The sequence below is a fragment of the Hyla sarda genome, chromosome 2 (genome assembly GCF_029499605.1).
Source record: "Hyla sarda isolate aHylSar1 chromosome 2, aHylSar1.hap1, whole genome shotgun sequence".
In the NCBI taxonomy this organism is placed as follows: Eukaryota; Metazoa; Chordata; class Amphibia; order Anura; family Hylidae; genus Hyla; species Hyla sarda.
This window is the reverse complement of record NC_079190.1, coordinates 493,179,490-493,205,934: the sequence shown is the minus strand read 5'-3', so window position 1 is coordinate 493,205,934 and position 26,445 is coordinate 493,179,490. Positions and strand designations below refer to the sequence as shown.

General features: G+C 44.0%; 1 protein-coding gene across 3 annotated transcripts in view; it reads right to left on the bottom strand.

The window, feature by feature from the left end:
- Window positions 1-26,445, bottom strand: part of GET1 (guided entry of tail-anchored proteins factor 1) — a 107,045-nt gene that overhangs the window by 73,679 nt on the left and 6,921 nt on the right. The window lies entirely within an intron of this gene.

Below are 26,445 nucleotides of genomic sequence, written 5' to 3'. Positions count from 1 at the left end.
TAAGCCACTACAGGTTTTCACCAGAGCCCGCCGCAAAGCGGGATGGTCTTGCTGCGGCGGTAGTGACCAGGTCGTATCCACTAGCAACGGCTTACCTCTCTGGCTGCTGAAGATGCTGAAGATAGGCGCGGTACAATGGAGTAGGCAGAAGCAAGGTCGGACGTAGCAGAAGGTCGGGGGCAGGCGGCAAGGATCGTAGTCAGGGGCAACGGCAGGAGGTCAGGAACACGGACTAGGAACAGACTAGGGAACGCTTTCACTAGGCACTAAGGCAACAAGATCCGGCCAGGGAGTGCAGGGGAAGTGACTAGATATAGGGAAGTGCACAGGAGGGAGCCAATTAAGCTAATTGGGAAGATTGGGCCAGGCACCATCATTGGTGCACTGGCCCTTTAAATCGCAGAGACCCGGCGCGCGCGCGCCCTAGGGAGCGGGGCCGCGCGCGCCGGGACAGGACCGAGGGAGAGCGAGTCAGGTACGGGGACCGGGGTGCGCATCGCGAGCGGGCGCTACCCGCATCGCGAATCGCACCCCGGCTGAAGGCGGGACCGCAGCGCACCCGGTCAGTGGATCTGACCGGGGCGCTGCAACAACGAAGATGAGGCGAGCGCTCCGGGGAGGAACGGGGACCCGGAGCGCTCGGCGTAACAAATGCATTTTATATTTTATTTTGTTTCAGATTTTATTTATATTCTATTTTATATTTTGTTTTAGATTTAATTTCATTTTAATTAATATTTTGTTTTATAAATCATTTTGTATTAGTTATGCGTTTTATACTGTATTTTTTGCTTTAGGATTTTATTTATATTCTATAGAGGGAATTTAGATTTTATTTCATTGTATTTTTATATTTTTTTATATTTTTTATTTAGACTATTTTGTTTCAGGTTTTATTTGTATTCTATTTTATATTTTGTTTTAGATTTTATTTTAATTAATATTTTGTTTTATACATTACTTTATATTAGTGATGTGCTTTATACTGTATTTTTTTGTTTTAGATTTTATTTACATTCTATATTACCTTCTATATAAGGATTTCAGATTTTATTTTATTACATTTCAGTGAATTTTTTTATATTGTTAATGCATTTTATAATTTATATTGTTTAAGATTTTATTTACATTCTTTACTATATTATTAGATTATATTTTGGTTTTAGATTTTATTTTACTAGGTATATTTCTTTTTATAATTTATCTTATATATTAGTAATGCATTACTGCATTTATTTATCAATGCATTTTCATGAATTGATTTTATTTACATTCTATATGATAGTTTTTTTTTTAGATTTTATTGCTTATAGTTCATATTTTATTTTATCATTTGTTTCATAGCAGTAAGGAATTTTATAATTTATTTAGTTTTTTTATATATTTATTTTTATTTTGTATTGTTTATTTTTTAACATATTTTTATCATATATATTTCTATAAATTTATTTTACATTAGTAATTGTGCATTCACACCGTGTTATTGCTGTTCGTTTTATAGCGGGGAAAAAACGGGTGTTGAAAATGGATGCCATGCAGCATAATCTGTTCCCCCATTGACTTACATTATAAAACAAAAAAAACAAAAAACATATTGCAACGTATAGGTTTATTTTGGTATACACAATAGCATATAGCAAAATTAAACAGATTGATGGCAATGGGATTCTGCTGCTGAGTTCACAATCCAGAAGTTCTGTAGCGGAACTTCCCACGTGAAATTGGATTCCACTAAAAAACTGAACATGTTCCGGTAGGTTCTGCCGGAGAAGTCCTGGCACTGCGCTGTAGTAAATAGGATGGCGAAACAGTAAAACAGAAACAATAACGCAGTGTGAACCCACCCCTACACGTTTTATATCAGCATTATTTACAGAGCCATCCTTCTTGCAGCTCTCTACCAGCAGAGTAGTTTATGTGTATGGTGGCCTCCCAACCCTCCGCCTGATGGAAGATGCCGGGGGAGAGAAGGATCAGACATGTTGGATTTCAGATGCCTGATCGTACTGTTCTCTAGGAGATAAGCTGCAGTGGTGTTGTCTGGCAGCAGCTTCCACTCCTCCCTCCATTGAAAACACATGCATGCTCGGCCAGGCTGAGGGTGCTTGTGGAATGGGGGAAATCAGGAGACGAGTATGGTCAGCTTTATTTATTATAGGATGATATATTTTATTACTTTACTGTTGGTTCAATCTGCCTCGGCAACTGTACCGCCAGCATCAGCCACTTCTATCCACAACGATCTTTGCAAAACAGGCAGGAAGCCAATGCTGGAGGTACACTTTATATGGGGCACATGGGACCCTGTCTGGGTGTTCATGGGGGTGCCAATGGCTGGATCCCCCTCTAATCCAGTTATCACCTGTCCAGTAGATAGGTGATAAAGGGATTTGCCATTTAGAAGCAGTTAAATCACAGAAAACAGACAGCAATCTTGTCTGATGACAAGTTCTTCAAAGTCTGACGCTGGCCATACACATTAGATATGGGTCTGAAAAACCTGATGATTTAGGCAGGTCAGACCAAATATCAAATGTGCATGTGGGTTTCTGACTCTGCATCCTGATGATAGATCTTGGGGAAGAGAAGGGTCAGGCACGTTGATTTAAAGGGGTACTCCCCTCCCATAGACATGCATTGAAGGGACAGGGCGTGATGGCATGAGGGGGCGGGGCTATGGTGTCACGAGCTCCCGGCACCAGCTCCAGCATTCGGAACAGTTTGTTCCAAACGCTGAAAAGCAGAGTACCCCTTTAAGTGATCCCCAAAGAATCGGTCAGAGGCTGTCAGGGCATGCTGGGGGTTGTAGCTATGCAAGGTTGGTGATCCATAGGTTGAGGATCAATAAGTTATGGGATCAAAGGATTTGTCAGAGGATGTCAGGGCATGCTGGGGGTTGTGGTTTTGCAAGGATGGCGATCAATGATTTAAGTGAACCCCAAAGGATCAGTCAGAGGCGGTCATGCTGGTAGATGTAGTTTTGAAACTGCCTGGAGATGCTTGGTCTCTGTGTACGTGGCCGGTAAATGCCCGCGCCGGATTCCCACATTCTAGAGGTGTCACGAATGGAATATGAAATGGCTGTTCGCTGTATTTATATATGACATTCTGCTCCATGCTGCCGCAGAGAGGAATACACTGATTTAAAACAAACAAAAATATATTTATATATTTATATATATATATATATATATATATATATACACAGGGTGGGCCATTTATATGGATACACCATAATAAAATGGGAATGGTTGGTGATATTAACTTCCTGTTTGTGGCACATTAGTATATGTGAGGGGGGGAAACTTTTCAAGATGGGTGGTGACCATGGTGGCCAATTTGAAATCGGACATTTTGAATCCAACTTTTAATTTTTCAATAGGAAGAGGGTCATGTGACACATCACACTTATTGGGAATTGAGAAAAACAATGATGTGCTTGGTTTTAACGTAACTTTATTCTTTCATGAGTTATTTACAAGTTTCTGACCACTTATAAAATGTGTTCAATGTGCTGCCCATTGTGTTGGATTGTCAATGCAACCCTCTTCTCTATATACTGCTATATACTACTATATACACCGCAGGAGAAATGCTAGCACAGGCTTCCAGTATCCGTATACACTGCTATATACTACTATATACACCGCAGGAGAAATGCTAGTACAGGCTTCCAGTATCCGTATACACTGCTATATACTACTATATACACCACAGGAGAAATGCTAGCACAGGCTTCCAGTATCCGTATACACTGCTATATACTACTATATACACCGCAGGGGAAATGCTAGCACAGGCTTCCAGTATCTGTATACACTGTGCTAGCATTTCTCCTGCGGTTATATAGTAGTATATAGCAGTGTATACGGATACTGGAAGCCTGTGCTAGCATTTCTCCTGCGGTGTATATAGTAGTATATAGCAGTGTATACGGATACTGTAAGCCTGTGTCAGCATTTCTCCTGCGGTGTATATAGTAGTATATAGCAGTGTATACAGATACGGGAAGCCTGTGCTAGCATTTCTCCTGTGGTGTATATAGTAGTATATAGCAGTGTATACAGATACTGGAAGCCTGTGCTAGCATTTCTCCTGCGGTGTATATAGTAGTATATAGCAGTGTATACGGATACTGGAAGCCTGTGCCAGCATTTCTCCTGCGGTGTATATAGTAGTATATAGCAGTGTATACGGATACTGGAAGCCTGTGCTAGCATTTCTCCTGCGGTGTATATAGTAGTATATAGCAGTGTATACGGATACTGTAAGCCTGTGCCAGCATTTCTCCTGCGGTGTATATAGTAGTATATAGCAGTGTATACAGATACGGGAAGCCTGTGCTAGCATTTCTCCTGTGGTGTATATAGTAGTATATAGCAGTGTATATGGATACTGGAAGCCTGTGCTAGCATTTCTCCTGCGGTGTATATAGTAGTATATAGCAGTGTATACAGATACTGGAAGCCTGTGCTAGCATTTCTCCTGCGGTGTATATAGTAGTATCTAGCAGTGTATACGGATACTGGAAGCCTGTGCTAGCATTTCTCCTGCGGTGTATATAGTAGTATATAGCAGTGTATACGGATACTGGAAGCCTGTGCTAGCATTTCTCCTGCGGTGTATATAGTAGTATATAGCAGTGTATACGGATACTGGAAGCCTGTGCTAGCATTTCTCCTGCGGTGTGTATAGTAGTATATAGCAGTGTATATGAATACTGGAAGCCTGTGCCAGCATTTCTCCTGCGGTGTTGCTATCAGTGTGTGAAGAGTGGGAGAAGAGGGTTGCATTGACAATCCAACACAATGGGCAGCACATTGAACACATTTTATAAGTGGTCAGAAACTTGTAAATACCGTATTTATTGGCGTATAACACGCACTTTTTAGGCTAAAATTTTTAGCCTAAAGTCTGTGTGCGTGTTATACGCCGATACACCCCCAGGAAAGGCAGGGGGAGAGAGGCCGTCGCTGCCCGCTTCTCTCCCCCTGCCTTTCCTGGGGTCTAGAGCGCTGCTGCCGACCCTTCTCTCCCCCTAGCTATCGGCGCCAATGCCCGTTCTGTCCCCCTGACTATCGGTGCCGGCGCCCCATTGCCGGCGCCGCTGCCCCGTTGCCTCCCCCCATCCCCGGTGGCATAATTACCTGAGTCGGGTCCGCGCTGCTGCAGGCCTCCGGCGTGCGTCCCCGGCGTCGTTGCTATGCGCTGAACGGCGCGGCGCATGACGTCAGTGCGCCGCGCATAGCAACGACGCAGGGGACAAACGCCGGAGGCCTGCAGCAGCGCGGACCCGACTCAGGTAATTATGCCACCGGGGATGGGGGGAGGCAACGGGGCAGCGGCGCCGGCAATGGGTGCCGCTGCCCCTTCTCTCCCCCTGGCTGTCGGCGCCGCTTCTCTCCCCCTGGCTATCGGCGCCGGCACCGATAGTCAGGGGGACAGAACGGGCAGCGGCGCCGATAGCCAGGGGGTGAGAAGGGCCGACAGCAGCGCTCTAGACCCCAGGAAAGGCAGGGGGGAGAAGCGGGCAGCGACGGCCTCTCTCCCCCTGCCTTTACTGGGGGTATATCGGGGTATACACGCGCACACACGCACCCTCATTTTACCATGGATATTTGGGTAAAAAATGAGGGTGCGTGTTATAGGCCGGTGCGTGGTATACCCCGATAAATACGGTAACTCATGAAAGAATAAAGCTACGTTAAAACCAAGCACATCATTGTTTTTCTTGTGAAACTCCCAATAAGTTTGATGTGTCACATGACCCTCTTCCCATTGGAAAAAAAAAAGCTGGATTCAAAATGGCTGACTTCAAAATGGCCGCCATGGTCACCACCCATCTTGAAAAGTTTCCCCCCTCACATATACTAATGTGCCACAAACAGGAAGTTAATATCACCAACCATTCCCATTTTATTAAGGTGTATCCATATAAATGGCCCACCCTGTGTGTGTGTGTGTGTGTGTGTGTGTGTGTGTATATATATATATATATATATATATATATATATATATATACATATATATATATTTATATAGAGAGAGAGAGCAAAAGGATGTTATTGCAGCACACAGTCCATAGTAAAGTGCAAAAAAGTGAATTTATTCCATATTAAAAAACAAGTGTTCCCAAAAATAAGCAGCGACGTTTCAGACGGCTCACCTGGCCATTATCAAGCAGTGCTGCTTATTTTTGGGAACACTTGTTTTTTTAATATGGAATAAATTCACTTTTTTGCACTTTACTTTGGATTGTGTGCTGCAGTAAGATCCTTCTGCTTTATGAACGTGGGGTTGATACTCCAGAAGCTGCTTTGGACCAGACACTTTTTTTCATGTGAATCTGGTTGTGCTTCTTTTCTACATTTTATATAGCTATAGATGGATAGATAAATATAAAAATTAAATTACTTTTCTAGATTTGCGACGCCAGTCACATGACACGATCAATTACTACTCCTCCTGCCTACATTGTTTCCAGCTAAAAAAAAAAATATATATATATATATATATATATATATATATATAATTCCCAAAGTAATAGGGCGGCACTCCAGCGATCCAAAGTAGAAAAAATAACTTTATTCACCCAAAATGTGAAGCGACGTTTCAACCTACCGTACTCAAGTAAACAAAAAAAAAACTCAAACTCAAAAAACTAAAAGAAAGAGGTCTTTTTCAAGCATGACCTCATTGAGTAGGTTAAAACGTTGCTTCACATTTTGGGTGAATAAAGTTATTTTTTCTACTTTGGATCGCTGGAGTGCTGCCCTATTACTTTGGGAATTGCATTACTTGGGACATGTTGGTCGAGTCTTACATAGGAATGAGCACCCGCCTGGATCCTGGGATTTGAATCCCACACAGTGACACTCTTACACCCCGATTACCTATATATATACTGTATATATATTATATTATAATATATACATGTATAAGTGTGGGAAACTTTTTGAACACCCCTCATATATAGAATAAATAGAATGAACACACTATATATAAATGGGTTCCAATCGGTGTTGTGCTCCAGAGCCACATTCTCAGTTCTGCTGGTCATCATTCTAGCAGTGCGCGACACTCTTATTTCTGCGCAGTAGATGTGGTTATTCTTATTATGTGGCTTATTGGGTTTCAGTAACATAAATAAAAGGTTTTGTTATCAGACACCCGGTGCCGGAAGTGATTACAGGAACATTTGCTCTCGGTTTACTTCGGCCTCACTTATTGTGCTAATGGTTCTCACTTCACTTTATATGTAAATCGCCGGGATCCGCCCAGAGTCCTGGGTTTAACATAACGCAATTTGGAAGAGAGAGAAAGACCAGAGAAGATGGCAGATAAAGGCCATTTGGCAGCAGTTTGCCACCACCTAAAGGGGTTGTCTGCTCACCACTAATCCAGATAAAATACTCGGACGTAATAGATGGTTGATAAGTATTTCCCAACCAGTATAGTCAGGAGGGAACCGGCACTGTGTTCAGGACTCCAGGTCCAAATGGGTGCTCTGCTGCCTAGGATAGGACCTAGTATCCCTTGAATATCCAGTCAAAAAAGGAAGAAGCGGCACTCCAAAATAAGTAGAAAAATGGTGGTTTATTCACCCATCATGTGAATGGTGCTACGTTTCGGTCTTCTCAATGAGACCTTTTTCAGGGCTTGAAAAAGGTCTCATCGAGAAGACCGAAACGTAGCACCATTCACATGATGGGTGAATAAACCACCATTTTTCTACTTATTTTGGAGTGCCGCTTCTTCCTTTTTTGACAGGATATTTCCCAACCAGGGTGCCTCCTGACGTTGGCTGTCCTAGCTACGTCGGCATGCTGGGAGCTGCAGTTTTGAAACAGCCGGAGGCACCCTGGTTGGGAAACACTGGTCTACAACAAGAGAAACAAAGCGGCGCTCACCTGATGCATAAAACATTTTAAAACAATTCATTGCTAACAGCGGTAGATACAAGCAGGCTCGGTACATGCAACGTTTTGCGTCACTTAAAGGGCCTATTCAAATGAGTGGCAGGAATTTCGCCAACAAAAAATTTATCATTGTATACGGAAATCAAGATATTTTTAACCCCCCTTTGCCTGCGCTTATGTCATGTGTGCTTCCCACGAAATTTATAAAAATAAAAAAAAGTACACGTCATTTATAACTAGCTGTGTACGATTACGTGTGATACGATTCAATAAGATTTTGATAGACAATAATGTTAAAACAAATAAATAAATAAAAAGGATACTATTTAATCCATGGTTTTATTTATTTATTTACTTAAATCTGGATAGCACGATTTTCCATCAAAAATGAAGAAAAAAAAAGACCAAAAATGGGTGCATGAGTTAGGCTGGGTCCACACTACGTTTTGTCCCATAGGGGAGCGCATACGGCAGGAGGGAGCTAAAACCTCGCGCTCCCGTATGTGACCGTATGCGCTCCCGTATGTCATTCACTTCAATGAGCCGACCGGAGTGAAACGTTCGGTCCGGTCGGCTCATTTTTGCGCCGTATGCGCTTTTACAACCGGACCTAAAACCGTGGTCAACCACGGTTTTAGGTCCGGTTGTAAAAGCGCATACGGCGCAAAAATGAGCCGACCGGACCGAACGTTTCACTCCGGTCGGCTCATTGAAGTGAATGGCATACGGGAGCGCATACGGTCACATACGGGAGCGCGAGGTTTTAGCTCCCTCCTGCCGTATGCGCTCCCGTATGGGACAAAACGTAGTGTGGACCCAGGCTTAGATGTGATTTTTCAAGGATAAAATCGTATGGCAAGGGCAGATGCAACCATTTTGATGTGGACACGGTCAATACAATTTACATAGACAATAATGTTTAAAAAAATAATAATAATACATTGTATAGTGTTTAATCCATTTTTTTTTCCCATCGGGATGAAAAATTTCGGTCAAGCCCGAATTTCCACCCGTCAAGAAAAGAAAATGGCCAAAAATGTAAACGGACCAAAAAAGGGTGCACGAGTTGAATACGATTTGTCAATAAAAGTCAACAGATAGGTCTAGATAAGATTTTCAAGGATAAAATTGTATCAACGTGCCAGATCCAAAAATCTTGATGCAAACGCAGTCTTAGGTCCAAGTAAGTTTTGACGTGTGATCTGGGCAGAAATTGTGCAAAAAAAAATAAATAAATAAATAAATAAAAAAATAAAAAAGTTTTTCTCCCGAATTTCAAATGGTCTCGTTTAACAGGCTAGCTACCGTTGCCAAAGTCAAAGCACAGTTAACTTCATCCTAAAGAGTTTTGCTAAAATAGCTTAAAGGGGTACTCCGCCCCTAGACATCTTATCCCCTATCCAAAGGATAGGGGATAATATGTCAGATCACCGGGGTCCCGCTGCTGGGGACCCCGGGGATCGCTGCTGCAGCACCCCGCTATCATTACTGTGCAGAGCGAGATCGCTCTGCACGTAATGACGGGCAATACAGGGGTCGGAGCATCGTTACGTCACGGCTCCGCCCCTCGAGGCGTCACAGCCCGCCCCCGTCAATACAAGTCTATGGGAAGGGGCGTGGCGGTTGTCACGCTCCCTGCCATAGACTTGCATTAAGGGGAAGGGCCATGATGTCATGAGGGGCGGAGCCATGACGTCACGCTGCTCCGGCCCCTGTATCGCCCGTCATTACGCACAGAGCGAACTCGCTCTGTGCAGTAATGATGGCGGGGTGCCGCAGCGGCGATCCCCGGGTCCCCAGCAGCGGGACCGCGGTGATCTAACATCTTATCCCCTATCCTTTGATAGGGGATAAGATGCCAGGGGCGGAGTACCCCTTTAAAGGGGTACTCTGCTGCTCAATGTTTGGAACAATCTGTTCCGAACGCTGGAGCCGGGAGCTTGTGATGTCACGCCCCGCCCCCTCACATAGACTTGCATTGAGGGGGCGGGGCGTTACATCATGAGGGGACAGGGCTACAACGTCACGAGCTCCAGACGCCGGCTCCAGCGTTCGGAACAGTTTGTTCCAAACACTGAGCAGCAGAGTGCACCTTTAAGTGAGAAAAAAAGTTGTGTAAACATAAAGAGGAATTTCCCCCCAGCCCCCCTAGAATAAGGTAAGACCCGGGCTGTGTATAATAAGAAAGGGCCCTGTTCACCCCAAGTTGGGGTCCTACATCATACATTATATTCCCCTTTTTATTTCCAGACAGATCTGAATATATACCCACACCCTTTGGCCTCATCTGCCATTCATTTCTAAGATAGAACCCTAAATTTATGGTATGTTCTGAAAAGCGTAGGCTAATTCCAAAAACAAAAAGGGTATCCACAGGTGCGCTATTTATTAAATATATAGAAACAGTACATATTTTAGGCACACCTCTACACAATGCAGTCCAATGGCATTGTTGTGGTGTGGCCAAAAAAGCTCAAAACTGTTGCAAAGCTACGACTCCTAGCATACATGATGAAGAAACTTTTTGTCATGTATTTGACCACACAGCACCAACTCCAGTTGCAAGTCCACAAGGATAATTAATGTATGCAGAAGGGTCCTTGCTCAGCTGTTTCATTTTTTTCATTCTGACTAGTAGATTCTCCTTCTTGGAGTTAGAAACAGGATACTTGAAAAATAATGCCCTCACTGCGGTTTATTTACTAAGAGTGGAGTGGAGTTTTCTTTGTGGGTTTTGATTTCCGACAGGTATTTTCCCAAGGTATTTACTAAGGTTTCCCTACATTTTGCACTTTTCCCTACATTTGCTTTTTTTTACAACTGTTCTGATCTGTAGGGTTTTCCTCAGCCCAAATCCACCACATTTTCAGTGTTTTCTTGTAAAATGGAGGGTTTTGGGTTTTTTTGGTCGCAAATTGTGTCGCATGGAAAGTGTGACACAATTTGGGCGCAAAACCCGACAAAAAAAGAGCCGGGATCACGTTAGTGAATAAACCCCACTGGGTGGACTAGAGACAACCTTGTAGGTGAAACTCTACACTTAAAAATCCAGTACTATACGGAGTGAAGCATTTTGTCTTTCTGGACAGAGAGCCTATTGTTATTGATTTTTCATCCTGTGGTTAGTATAAATCCATAGGGTGTTTTTATGTGCTGGCATAGGACTGTGGTTTTGTAAAAACTGACATTCTACTGCAAGGAGTGAATACGCTCTTAGGTGGGAATTTATCAAGGGATTTACACAAGTTTTTTGTGTATATTTGTCTCAAAAATGTCGCACGTGCGACTTTTAGTGGTACGCTGGCCTGCACGATTTTTCACTGATCAGATGTTTTACACAAGATCTGCTTTTTACTTTGAAGTGATTAGTGATTTACGACTGTCTGAAAGGACTCCTCTGTACGCTCTACTGTCTGATAGTACTCCTCTGTGCTCTCTCCTGTCTGATAGGACTCCTCTGTGGTCTCTTCTGTCCTATCAGTCAGGAGCGAGCACAGAGGAGTCCTATCAGACAGGAGAAAGCACAGAGGAGTCCTATCAGACAGGAGAAAGCGCAGAGGAGTCCTATCAGACAGGAGAGAGCGCAGAGGAGTGCTATCAGACAGGAGAGAGCACAGAGGAGTCCTATCAGACAGGAGAGAGCACAGAGGAGTACTATCAGACAGGAGAGAGCACAGAGGAGTGCTATCAGACAGGAGAGAGCACAGAGGAGTGCTATCAGTCAGGAGCGAGCACAGAGGAGTCCTATCAGACAGGAGAAAGCACAAAGGAGTCCTATCAGACAGGAGAAAGCGCAGAGGAGTCCTATCAGACAGGAGGGAGCGCAGAGGAGTCCTATCAGACAGGAGGGAGCGCAGAGGAGTGCTATCAGACAGGAGAGAGCACAGAGGAGTCCTATCAGACAGGAGAGAGCACAGAGGAGTGCTATCAGACAGGAGAGAGCACAGAGGAGTGCTATCAGACAGGAGAGAGCACAGAGGAGTGCTATCAGACAGGAGAGAGCACAGAGGAGTGCTATCAGACAGGAGAGAGCGCCGAGGAGTGCTATCAGACAGGAGAGAGCACAGAGGAGTGCTATCAGACAGGAGAGAGCACAGAGGAGTGCTATCAGACAGGAGAGAGCACAGAGGAGTGCTATCAGACAGGAGAGAGCACAGAGGAGTGCTATCAGACAGTAGAGAGCACAGTGGAGTGCTATCAGACAGGAGAGAGCACAGAGGAGTGCTATCAGACAGGAGAGAGCACAGAGGAGTGCTATCAGACAGGTGAGAGCGCCGAGGAGTGCTATCAGACAGGAGAGAGCACAGAGGTGTACTTTCAAACAGGAAAGAGCACAGAGGAGTCCTATCAGACAGGAGAGATGAGTCCTATCAGACAGGAGAGAGCACAGAGGAGTCCTATCAGACAGGAGAGAGCACAGAGGAGTCCTATCAGACAGGAGAGAGCACAGAGGAGTCCTATCAGACAGGAGAGAACACAGAGGAGTCCTATCAGACAGGAGAGAGCACAGGGGAGTGCTATCAGACAGGAGAGAGCACAGGGGAGTGCTATCAGACAGGAGAGAGCACAGGGGAGTGCAATCAGACAGGAGAGAGCACAGGGGAGTCCTATCAGACAGGAGAGAGCACAGAGGAGTCCTATCAGACAGGAGAGAGCACAGAGGAGTACTATCAGACAGGAGAGTGCACAGAGGAGTCCTATCAGACAGGAGAGTGCACAGAGGAGTACTATCAGACACGAGAGAGCACAGAGGAGTGTTAGCCCACCCTCACTTACTGGGCTTTGTCAATGCATGTACTTCTGCTTGGACAAAGTCATGATTTTATAATCCATGATTTCTATAAAAAGGAAATAACATTTTCTTATGAAGTATATTAGAAAGGTTAATGATTTGTCAAGATGTACAACATATAAAAAGATTTTGAACATGACAGTGCCCATTTAAAGTACACTTGTGCACAGTTTCAATAGAAATGTTTCTTTTTTTAGGTTTTAGGCAAAACCTTGACTCAACCTTAACATGTACAAAGGAGACATTTATCTCTATGTTATCAGACCTCCTAACATTGCCTGTACCTCTAATCCAAGCCCCATTTTCAATTACTTTAGTAACAAAGTGAGAACGATTGTTGGACTGTTAACAAAATCGTAAAATCCTGTGGTTTCCTCTCTCTTTAGTGACATGAATGTTCCAAACATACATTATCACAACCTCCTATAAAGTAATGGTATATCACTACTTTTTATGACTGGTAGGGGTCTGACCTTGGGACCGCCATCCATCTTAAAGGGGTACTCCGGTGGAAAACATTTTTTTTTTTAAATCAACTGGTGCCATAAAGTTAAACAGATTTGTAAATGGCTTCTATTAAAAAAAATCTTTACCCTTCCAGTACTTATTAGCAGCTGTATGCTACAGAGGAAATTATTTTCTTTTTGAATTTCTTTTTTTTGTCTTGTCCACCGTGCTCTCTGCTGACACCTCTGTCCGTGTCAGGAACTGTCCAGAGCAGCATAGGTTTGCTATGGGGATTTTCTCCTGCTCTGGACAGTTCCTGATACGGGCATCAGGTGTCAGCAGAGAGCACTGTGGACAAGACAAAAAATAAATTTAAAAAGAAAAGAATTTCCTCTGTAACATACAGCTGCTAAAAAGTACTGAAAGGGTTTTTTAATAGAAGTAATTTAAAAATCTGTTTAACTTTCTGGCACCAGTTGATTTAAAAAAAAGTTTTCCACCGGAGTACCCCTTTAAGAATAAATTGGCTGCAGTGTTGGTTAAACAGGGTCAGGCCTGTAGACCGTTAACCATTTTCTCCTGTACAGTGGTGAATAGACTTGAGTCTTTATTCCCTGCACAGTGGATGGCCAGGGAACCACTGGAGGGACTGTAGCGCTCATTTTTATAAGCGTGGCAGTCCCTGAGGTTGGACCCCCTCCGATAATAAAGTGATGGCATACCCAATGGTCCCGTTCACACTATGGAAATTCTGTGCGGAATTGCCTCCTGTTGATTCAATGGGAGTTCTGCTCACACGTTGAAAGTTCCATAGTGGAATTTCCAATGAGGAATTGGATTTTGGCAGAATATTGAACATGTTCCATACTCCATTGCAGTGTTTTCCAACCAGGGTCCCTTAAGCTGTAGCAAAACTACAACTCCGAGCATGCCCGCACAGCCAAAGGCTGTGCGGGCATGCTCGGAGTTGTAGTTTTGCAACAGCTGGAAAGTTCCGTAGTGGAATTTCCACTGAGGAATTGGATTTTGGCAGAATATTGTACATGTTCAATCCTTCATTGCAGTCTTTTCCAACCAGGGTCCCTCCAGCTGTAGCAAAACTAAAACTCCAAGCATGCGGCTGTGCGGGCATGCTGGGAATTGTAGTTTTGCAACAGCTGGAAAGTTCCATAGTGGAATTTCCAATGAGGAATTGGATTTTAGCAGAATAATGAACATGTTCAATCCTCCATTGCAGTGTTTTCCAACCAGGGTGCCTCCAGCTGTAGCAAAACTACAACTCCGAGCATGCCCGCACAGCCAAAGGCTGTGCGGGCATGCTGGGAGTTGTAGTTTTGCAACAGCTGGAAAGTTCCGTAGTGGAATTTTCACTGAGGAATTGGATTTTGGCAGAATATTGAACATGTTCAATCCTCCATTGCAGTGTTTTCCAACCAGGGTCCCTCCAGCTGTAGCAAAACTACAACTCCAAGCATGCTCGGAGTTGTAGTTTTGCATCAGCTGGAAAGCTCCGTAAAGGAATTTCCACTGAGGAATTGGATTTTGGCAGAATATTGAACATATTCAATCCTCCATTGCCGTGTTCTCCAACCAGGGTCCCTCCAGCTGTAGCAAAACTACAACTCTGAGCATGCCCGCACAGCCTTTGGCTGTGCGGGCATGCTGGGAGTTGTAGTTTTGCAACAGCTGGAATGTTCCGTAACGGAAATTCCAACGAAGAATTGGATTTTGGCAGAATATTGAACATGTTTAATCCTCCATTGCAGTGTTTTCCAACCAGGGTCCCTCCAGCTGTAGCAAAACTACAACTCCAAGCATGCCCGCACAGCCTTTGTCTGTGCGGGCATGCTGGGAGTTGTAGTTTTTCAACAGCTGGAAAGTTCCATAGTGGAATTTCCAACAAGGAATTGGATTTTGGCTGAATAATGAACATGTTCAATCCTCCATTGCAGTGTTTTCCAACCAGGGTGCCTCCAGCTGTAGCAAAACTACAACTCCGAGCATGCCCGCACATCCTTTGGCTGTGCGGGCATGCTGGGAGTTGTAGTTTTGCAACAGCTGGAAAGTTCCTTAGTGGAATTTCCAACAAGGAATTGGATTTTGGCAGAATATTGAACATGTTCAATCCTCCATTGCAGTGTTTTCCAACCAGGGTGCCTCCAGCTGTAGCAAAACTACAACTCCAAGCATGCCCGCACAGTCTTTTGCTGTGCGGGCATGCTGGGAGTTGTAGTTTTGCAACAGCTGGCAAGTTCCGTAGTGGAATTTCCACTGAGGAATTGGATTTTGGCAGAATATTGAACATGTTCAATCCTCCATTGCAGCGTTTTCCAACCAGGGTCCCTCCAGCTGTAGCAAAACTACAACTCCGAGCATGCTCGGAGTTGTAGTTTCACAACAGCTGGAGGCGCACCCTGGTTGGAAAACACTGCTGTGGTGAAATTCTGCAGACATAAGCGCTGATTCCGTTTAATGTCTGCTCCATGCAGAAGATCACAGATCTACTGATGAAGTTCAGTGTGAACGGAAACCTAACAAGAAACCGTCACTTTACAAAGTACGAATAAAACCTTTCTAAACATCAAACGTACAGATATCCTGCTGCAATCTGATTTTACCTTGAAAATCGGGTCTGAATGTATATAATTGACTTAGTGTCTGGATGGGGGTGGGGTGCAGTTACTGCAATGACGCAGTAAGAGAGGAAGTGCTGAGGTGTGATGGTATGTAACAACCGTACACTAATGCAATCACTAACCTAATATACACATGTATAGCTCCTGTTTGTAATGCATATAGATCCTGCACAGTATGAATTCACTGCGCACAATGGACAGGGTTGGGCATTGGAGCAAATTTTGCATCCTAGATTGACTGTTCCTAATGCAATAGCAGGAACGATAAATGAGGAACGGGAAGATTTGTGTTAAAAAAAAATAATCATTTTGTTTCCACAGACTCCTGGTGGATCAGCACTAACATTAGGGTGCGTTCACGCGGCCGTCTGTCCCAGTTTTTTTTTTTAAATCCCCGTTTCGGTTCCGTTCTTACAGGCTGTAAACAGATAAAAAAAACGGTTAAAACAAATTTTTTTAATTTTTTTTTATAATCCGTTTACGTCCGTTTGTACCCGTCTGCACTCATTTCCGTTTTTTTTTTTTTTACGGCAGAAAAAACGGCACATGCAGTATTTTTTCTTCTGTTAAAAAAAACGAAAGGAAAAAAGGGATACAGTAAATTTAACATTGAAGTCTATGGAAAACGGATGAGCCTTTAAAGTCATCCGTTTGCACACGTTTTTTCAATCCGTTTTTTTTTTTCATTTGTTTTTACTTTTGAGCATGCTCAGAACAAAAAAAAATTGGGTTTATTAACTGAACGATAACGGATTAAAATGGATACAAACGGATACCATTTTTAAAAGTCCGGCTTTTTTTTTTTTTTATTTATTTTTTTTAAGTCCGTTTTTTTTTTTTTGACGGGAGAAGAACGGGACGGGTCTAGACGGCCGTGCGAATGTAGCCTTAGGCCGGGTTCACACCACGTTTTTGCAATACAGTTCCCATATACGTTTTCAATTTGAAAACCGTACAGAACCTTATTGAAAACCGTATGCGTTGACTCTCCATTGAAAACCGTATGCCAAAAGATGCATCAGGTGGTGTCCGTTTTGCCTACTGTACGGTTTTGTCAGTTTTTTTCCCGTACCCAAAACTGTAGCCTACCACGGTTTTTGGTCCGGGTGAAAAAACTTATTGAATTGTATACTTTTTTTTTTTTTTAACATGGGAGTCAATGCGAACCGTATGTGCGTACTATTCCATCCGGTTTTCACTATACAGTGGTCGCTCAACATACGATGGTAATCCGTTCCAAACGGACCATCGTTTGTTGAAACCATCGTATGTTGAGGGATCCGTGCAATGTAAAGTATAGGACAGTGGTCTACAACCTGCGGACCTCCAGATGTTGCAAAACAACAACACCCAGCATGCTCGGACAGCCAACGGCTGTCCGGGCATGCTGGGAGTTGTAGTTTTGCAACATCTGGAGGTCCACAGGTTGTAGACCACTGGTATAGGAAGTTGTACTCACCTTTCCCCGCCGCTCCGGACCGTCACTGCTCGTCACCGCTGCCCTGGATGTCGCCTTCCATCGCTGTCGCCGTGTCCCCGAGGTGTCCCCGATGCTCCGGCAAGGCCTCTGCTTCCCCGGCATCCGCGCTCTCCGTCGCCGCCATCACGTCGCTACGCACGCCGCTCCTATTGGATGACGGGACGGCGTGCGCAGCGATGTGATGACGACGATGGAGAGCACTGACGATGGAGGGGATCCCGAAGAGGACGTGCCGGAGCCCCGAGGACAGGTAAGTGATCATCAGCAGACCACACGGGGCACCGTAAACGGCTATCTGGTGGCAGCTGAAGCAGTCTGCGCTGCCGGATAGCCGTTTATGCGATGGCCCCGACATACAAAAGCATCGTATGTTGATGCTGCCTCTGAGAGGCCATCGTATGTTGAAATGATCGTATGTCGGGGCCATCGTAGGTCGAGGGGTCACTGTACGTTTTTTTCACTTTGAACAGTTGTTTTCTTGGAATTTCAAGTGAACAAGTGAAACAAGTGAAACTTTATTCATAATAGAATGAAAAGTAAAAAAACATACTTTTTTTTCAAAATAAACGGATGCAACCGGACATCATTTTCCAACTGCATACGGATAAAAATTTGTACACACGTTTTGATACAGTTTAGTCCGGTTTTGAGGAGTCCGTTTTTTTTTTTTTATCAATAACCTGATACAGGAACTGTACTGCAAAAAACGTGGTGTGAATGCAGCCTTAGAGGGGCTTTTCCACTACACACATATCCACAGGGTGCCCTGATCCCTATTTTGCAAGACAAGACCAAATGGCATATAACTCTATAGTGTCCTCAAGACCTGGGGGGTCATGTTTTCAGGATTTCCTTAGTCTTTCACAGGTGATATAATTGTGGGGATACCTGATTCACTGACCATAATAATATCATCCCCTGTGAAAGACTAAGGAAATCCTGAAAACATGACCTGTTGGGGGGACTTGAGGACCGTGCTTGAGGAACACTAAACTATGGGATTTATGGAATTAGCAGTCGCATCTCCGTTTGATTTCCTGCTATATGTGGCGGTCAACAAAAGCGTAATCTTGCAAAGCAGGGGTCAAAGAACCCTGTACTCCCATATAGGTGGTCATTTCAGACGTTAAAGGGGTACTCTCCGGTGGAAAACATTTATTTTTATTTTTTTAAATCAACTGGTGCCAGAAAGTTAAACAGATTTGTAAATGACTTCTATTAAAAAAAAAAAATCTTTACCCTTCCAGTACTTTTTAGCAGCTGTATGCTACAGAGGAAATTCTTTTCTTTTTGAATTTCTTTTTTTGTCTTGTCCCCAGTGCTCTCTGCTGACACCTCTGTCAATGTCATGAACTGTCCAGAGCAGGAGAAAATCCCCATAGCAAACCTATGCTGCTCTGGACAGTTCTTGACATGGACAGAGGTGTCAGGAGAGAGCACTGTGGACAAGACAAAAATGAAATTCAAAAAGAAAAGAATTTCCTGTGTGGCATACAGCTGCTAATAAGTATTGGAAGGGTAAAGATTTTTTAATAGAAGTAATTTACAAATCTGTTTAACTTTCTGGCACCAGTTGCTAAAAAAAAAAAAAAAATGTTTTCCACCGGAGTACCCTTTTAACCCCTTAACGACGCAGGACGTATATTTACGTCCTGCGCCGACCCCGCATCACATCGCGTCGGTCCCGGCGCTCATCAACGGCCGGGACCCGCGGCTAATACCACACATCGCCGATCGCGGCGATGTGCGGTATTAACCCTTTAGAAGCGGCGGTCAAAGCTGACCGCCGCTTCTAAAGCAAAAGTGAAAGTATCCCGGCTAGTCAGTCGGGCTGTTTGGGACCGCTGCGGTGAAATCGCGGCGTCCCGAACAGCTTGCAGGACACCGGGAGGGCCCTTACCTGCCTCCTCGCTGTCCGATCGACGAATGACTGCTCCGTGCCTGAGATCTAGGCAGGAGCAGTCAAGCGCCGATAACACTGATCACGCCAGTGATCAGCATGAGAGATCAGTGTGTGCAGTGTTATTGGTCCCTATGGGAGCTATAACACTGCAAAAAAAAGTGTTAATAAAGGTCATTTAACCCCTTCCCTAATAAAAGTTTGAATCACCCCCCTTTTCCCATAAAAAAAATAAAACAGTGTAAATAAAAATAAAAATTAACATATGTGGTATCGCCGCGTGCGTAAATGTCCGAACTATCAAAAAATATCATTAATTAAACCGCACGGTCAATGGCGTACGCGCCAAAAAATTCCAAAGTCCAAAAAAGCGTATTTTGGTCACTTTTTATACCATTAAAAAATGAATAAAAAGTGATCAAAAAGTCTGATCAAAACAAAAATCGAACCGATAAAAACTTCAGATCACGGCACATAAAATGAGTCCTCATACCGCCCCGTACGTAGAAAAATAAAAAAGTTATAGGGGTCAGAAGATGACATTTTTAAACGTATACATTTTCCTGCATGTAGTTATGATTTTTTCCAGAAGTACGACAAAATCAAACCTATATAAGTAGGGGATCATTTTAACCGTATAGACCTACAGAATAATGATAAGGTGTCATTTTTACCGAAATATGCACTGCGTAGAAACGGAAGCCCCCCAAAAGTTACAAAATGGCGTTTTTTCTTCGATTTTGTCGCACAATGATTTTTTTTTTTCGTTTCGTTGTGAATTTTTGGGTAAAATGACTAATGTCACTGCAAAGTAGAATTGGTGACGCAAAAAATAAGCCATAATATGGATTTTTAGGTGGAAAATTGAAAGGGTTATGATTTTTAAAAGGTAAGGAGGAAAAAACGAAAGTGCAAAAACGGAAAAACCCTGAGTCCTTAAGGGGTTAAGGACCAGAGCGTTTTTGCACATCTGACCACTGTCACTTTAAACATTAATAACTCTGGAATGCTTTTAGTTATCATTCTGATTCTGAGAATGTTTTTTCGTGACATATTCTACTTTAACATAGTGGTAACATTTTTTGGTAACTTGCATCCTTTCTTGGTGAAAAATCCCAAAATTTGATGAAAATTTTGAACATTTAGCGTTTTTCTAACTTTGAAGCTCTCTGCTTGTAAGGAAAATGTATATTACAAATAAAAAAAATTTTAATTCACATATACAATATGTCTACTTTATGTTTGCATCATAAAATTGACGAGTTTTTACTTTTGGAAGACACCAGAGGGCTTCAAAGTTCAGCAGCAATTTTCCAATTTTTCACAAAATTTTCAAACTCACTATTTTTCAGGGACCAGTCCAGGTTTGAAGTGGATTTGAAGGGTCTTCATCTTAGAAATACCCCACAAATGATCCCATTATAAAAACTGCACCCCCTCAAAGTATTCAAAATGACTTTCAGTAATTGTAGGTGTTTCACAGGAATAGCAGCAAAGTGAAGGAGAAAATTCACAATCTTCATTTTTTACACTCGCATGTTCTTGTAGACCCAATTTTTGAAGTTTTACAAGGGGTAAAAAGGAGAAAATTTATACTTTTATTTGTAGCCCAATTTCTCTCGAGTAAGGACATACCTCATATGTCCATGAAAAGTGTTCGGCGGGCGCAGTAGAGAGCTCAGAAGGGAAGGAGCGACAAGGGGATTTTGGAGAGTACGTTTTTCTGAAATGGTTTTTGGGGGGCATGTTGCATTTAGCAAAAAAAAACACATGCCATACCATTTTGGAAACAAGACCCCTTGAGGAACGTAACAAGGAATAAAGTGAGCCTTAATACCCCACAGGTGTTTCACGACTTTTGCATATGTAAAAAAAAAAATTTCACTAAAATGTGTGTTTCCCCCCAAATTTCACATTTTTGCAAGGGTCAATAGCAGAAAATACCCCCCAAAATTTGTAACCCAATCTCTTCTGAGTATGGAGGTACCCCATAAGTTGACCTGAAGTGCACTACGGGCGAACTACAATGCTCAGAAGAGAAGGAGTCATATTTGGCTTTTTGAGAGCAAATTTTGCTCGGGGTCATGTCGCATTTAGGAAGCCCCTATGGTGCCAGGACAGCAAAAAAATACCCACATGCCATACCATTTTGGAAACTAGACCCCTTGAGGAACGCAACAAGGAATAAAGTGAGCCTTAATACCCCACAGGGATTTCACGACTTTTGCATACGTCAAAAAAAAAAAAAAAAAAATGTCACTAAAATGTTTGTTTCCCCCCCAAATTTCACATTTATGCAAGGGTTAATAGCAGAAAATATCCCTCAAAATTTGTAACCCCATCTCTTCTGAGTATGGAGGTACCCCATAAGTTGACCTGAAGTGCACTATGGGCGAACTACAATGCTCAGAAGAGAAGGAGTCATATTTGGCTTTTTGAGAGCAAATTTTGCTCAGGGGGCATGTCACATTTAGGAAGCCTCTATGGTGCCAGGACAGCAAAATAACCCCCACATGGCATACCATTTTGGAAACTAGACCCCTTGAGGAACGTAACAAGGGGTACAGTGAGCATTTACCCTCCACTGGTGTCTGTCAGATCTTTGGAACAGTGGGCTGTACAAAATTTTTAATTTGCACAGCCCTCTGTTCCAAAGATCTGTCAGACACCTGTGGGGGGTAAATTTTCACTGCACCCCTCATTACATTCCGTGAGGGATGTAGTTTCCGAAATGGGGTCACATGTGAAGTTTTTTTTTTTTTGCGTTTGTCAAAACCGCTGTAACAATCAGCCACCCCTGTGCAAATCACCTCAAATGTACATGGTGCACTCTCCCTTCTGGGCCTTGTTGTGCGCCCCCAGAGCACTTTGCGCCCACATATGGGGTATCTCCATAGTCAAGAGAAACTGCATTACAAATTTTGTGGCGCTTTTTTCCCTTTTACCTCTTGTCAAAATGAAAAGTATAGGGCAACACCAGCATGTTAGTGTAAAAAATTTATTTTTTTACACTAACAAGCTGGTGTAGACCCCAACTTCACCTTTTCATAAGGGGTGAAAGGAGAAAAAGTCCCGCAATATTTGTAACACAATTTCTCCCGAGTACGGCGATACCCCATATGTGACCATAAACTGTTGCCTTGAAATATGACAGGGCTCCGAAGTGAGAGCGCCATGTGCATTTGAGGCCTGAATTAGGGATTTGCATAGGGGTGGACATAGGGGTATTCTACGCCAGTGATTCCCAAACAGTGTGCCTCCAGCTGTTGCAAAACTCCCAGCATGCTTGGACAGTCAACGGCTGTACGGCAATACTGGGAGTTGTTGTTTTGCAACAGCTGGAGGCTCCATTTGGGAAACAGTGGCGTACCAGACGTTTTTCATTTTTATTGAGGAGGGGAGGGGGGCTGTGTAGGGGTATGTGTATATGTAGTGTTTTTTACTTTTTTATTTTATTTTGTCTTAGTGTAGTGTAGTGTTTTTAGGGTACAGTCACACGGGCGGGGGATTACAGAGAGTTTCCCGCTGCAAGTATGAGCTGCCGCGCAAAATTTGCTGCATCGCAAACTTGCAGCCTGATACTCACTGTAAGCCCCCTGCCCATGTGATTGTACCCTGTACATTCACAGGGGGGGGGGAATCTCCATCTGTTGCAAAACTACAACTCCCAACATGCACAGTCTATCAGTGCATGCTGGTGGTTATAGTTTTGCAACAGCTGGAGGCACACGGGTTGGGAAACACTGAGTTAGGAAACAGACAATGTTTCCCAACCAGTGTGCCTCCAGTTGTTGCAAAACCACAACTCCCAAACATTCTCAGGCATGCTGGAAGTAGTAGTTCGGCAACATCTTTAGAGCCAGATGTTGCCGAACTACAACTCCCAGCATGCTTGGAGTTGTAGTTTTGCAACATCTGGAGGACTACAGTTTGCAGACCACTAATACAGTGGTTCCCAATCTGTGCCCTTCCAGATGTTGCGAAACTACAACTCCCAGTATGCCCTTACTGTCCAGGCATGCTGGAAGTTATAGTTCTGCAACATCTGAAGGGCCAGATGTTACAGAACTACAACTCCCAGCATGCCTGGACAGTAAGGGTATGCTGAGGATGTGTAGTTTTGCAACATCTGGAAGGGCACAAGGGTCCCCAAACTGTGGACCTTCAGATGTTGCAAAACTGCAACTCCCAGCATGCCCAGACACCAAGGCCTGTCTGGGCATGCTGGGAGTTGTAGTGTAAGGGAACCAGATGGAGCAGTCCAGATCGCTTTACGGCAGCGATTTGCGGCGATCGCCGACATGGGGGGCCTACATGGCCCCCCTCGGTGTTTGCCCTGGATGCCTGCTGAACGATTTCAGCAGGCATCCGGTTCCGAGCGGCGGAGACCGGAATGACTCAGGACGTATGCATACGTCTTGGGTCCTGAACAGGTTAATAACATTTATGGCAGGTCCAGACTGTAAAATTGCAATCTTGACCTAGAAAGAAAAAGTTTACAGGTGACCTTGAAATTATCATAACTTTTGTTACTATAGTAACAAGGTCAGGTGTAACCACAATAATAAATCATTAGAGCAGAGGTCCCAAACCCAGTCTTTAAAGGAGTACTCCTGGATATGAAAACTTATCCCCTATGCTAAAGATAGGGGATCTTTAGCATAGGGGATAAGTTTTCATATCCAGGAGTACTCCTTTAAAGACTGGTTTTGGGACCTCTGCTCTAATGATTTATTATTGTGGTTACACCTGACCTTGTTACTATAGTAACAAAAGTTATGATAATTTCAAGGTCACCTGTAAACTTTTTCTTTCTAGGTCAAGATTGCAATTTTACAGTCTGGACCTGCCATAAATGTTATTAACCTGTTCAGGACCCAAGACGTATGCATACGTCCTGAGTCATTCCGGTCTCCGCCGCTCGGAACCGGATGCCTGCTGAAATCGTTCAGCAGGCATCCAGGGCAAACACCGAGGGGGGCCATGTAGGCCCCCCATGTCGGCGATCGCCGCAAATCGCTGCCGTAAAGCGATCTGGACTGCTCCATCTGGTTCCCTTACACTACAACTCCCAGCATGCCCAGACAGGCCTTGGTGTCTGGGCATGCTGGGAGTTGCAGTTTTGCAACATCTGAAGGTCCACAGTTTGGGGACCCTTGTGCCCTTCCAGATGTTGCAAAACTACACATCCTCAGCATACCCTTACTGTCCAGGCATGCTGGGAGTTGTAGTTCTGTAACATCTGGCCCTTCAGATGTTGCAGAACTATAACTTCCAGCATGCCTGGACAGTAAGGGCATACTGGGAGTTGTAGTTTCGCAACATCTGGAAGGGCACAGATTGGGAACCACTGTATTAGTGGTCTGCAAACTGTAGTCCTCCAGATGTTGCAAAACTACAACTCCAAGCATGCTGGGAGTTGTAGTTCGGCAACATCTGGCTCTAAAGATGTTGCCGAACTACTACTTCCAGCATGCCTGAGAATGTTTGGGAGTTGTGGTTTTGCAACAACTGGAGGCACACTGGTTGGGAAACATTGTCTGTTTCCTAACTCAGTGTTTCCCAACCCGTGTGCCTCCAGCTGTTGCAAAACTATAACCACCAGCATGCACTGATAGACTGTGCATGTTGGGAGTTGTAGTTTTGCAACAGATGGAGATCCCCCCCCCCTGTGAATGTACAGGGTACAATCACATGGGCAGGGGGCTTACAGTGAGTATCAGGCTGCAAGTTTGCGATGCAGCAAATTTTGCGCGGCAGCTCATACTTGCAGCGGGAAACTCTCTGTAATCCCCCGCCCGTGTGACTGTACCCTAAAAACACTACACTACACTAAGACAAAATAAAATAAAAAAGTAAAAAACACTACATATACACATACCCCTACACAGCCCCCCTCCCCTCCTCAATAAAAATGAAAAACGTCTGGTACGCCACTGTTTCCCAAATGGAGCCTCCAGCTGTTGCAAAACAACAACTCCCAGTATTGCCGTACAGCCGTTGACTGTCCAAGCATGCTGGGAGTTTTGCAACAGCTGGAGGCACACTGTTTGGGAATCACTGGCGTAGAATACCCCTATGTCCACCCCTATGCAAATCCCTAATTCAGGCCTCAAATGCACATGGCGCTCTCACTTCGGAGCCCTGTCATATTTCAAGGCAACAGTTTATGGTCACATATGGGGTATCGCCGTACTCGGGAGAAATTGTGTTACAAATATTGCGGGACTTTTTCTCCTTTCACCCCTTATGAAAAGGTGAAGTTGGGGTCTACACCAGCTTGTTAGTGTAAAAAAATAAATTTTTTACACTAACATGCTGGTGTTGCCCTATACTTTTCATTTTGACAAGAGGTAAAAGGGAAAAAAGCGCCACAAAATTTGTAATGCAGTTTCTCTTGACTATGGAGATACCCCATATGTGGGCGCAAAGTGCTCTGGGGGCGCACAACAAGGCCCAGAAGGGAGAGTGCACCATGTACATTTGAGGTGATTTGCACAGGGGTGGCTGATTGTTACAGCGGTTTTGACAAACGCAAAAAAACCTAAAAACCTGACCTAGAAAGAAAAAGTTTACAGGTGACCTTGAAATTATCATAACTTTTGTTACTATAGTAACAAGGTCAGGTGTAACCACAATAATAAATCATTAGAGCAGAGGTCCCAAACCCAGTCTTTAAAGGAGTACTCCTGGATATGAAAACTTATCCCCTATGCTAAAGATAGGGGGTAAGTTTCAGATCGCGGGGTGTCCGACCGCTAGGGTCCCCTGAGATCTCCCATATGGGGCCCCGGCAGTCAGCGGCAAGGGGGCATGCCCAACCACCCCATGACGCAGCGGCCCGAAACGCCCCCTCAATACATCTCTATGGAAGAGCTGGAGCGCTGCATTTCCTGCTCTGCCATTGAGATGTATTGCGGGGGCCTGTCGGCCGCTGTGTCGTTCGGTGGTCGAAACTCACTATTTCGGCAAAGAGCCGGGTGTATCGTACGGGAAATAGGATAAGATAGGGGATAAGTTTTCATATCCTGGAGTACTCCTTTAAGACTCACCAACAGTCCAGGATCTGAATTTTTCCCTATTCTATTCCAATTAAAGGGAACCAATCATCAGATTATACCCTATATAACGCTTGGCAAAGCGTTATATAGGGTAAAATCTTTACTTTCACCATTCCCGGGGGACGCTCCTGCCCCCAGGGATGGTGAAGATATGAAGTTATAAACTAGTCACGGCCGCCGCCGTAAGTAGTCACCTGGGCGGGGAGCTCT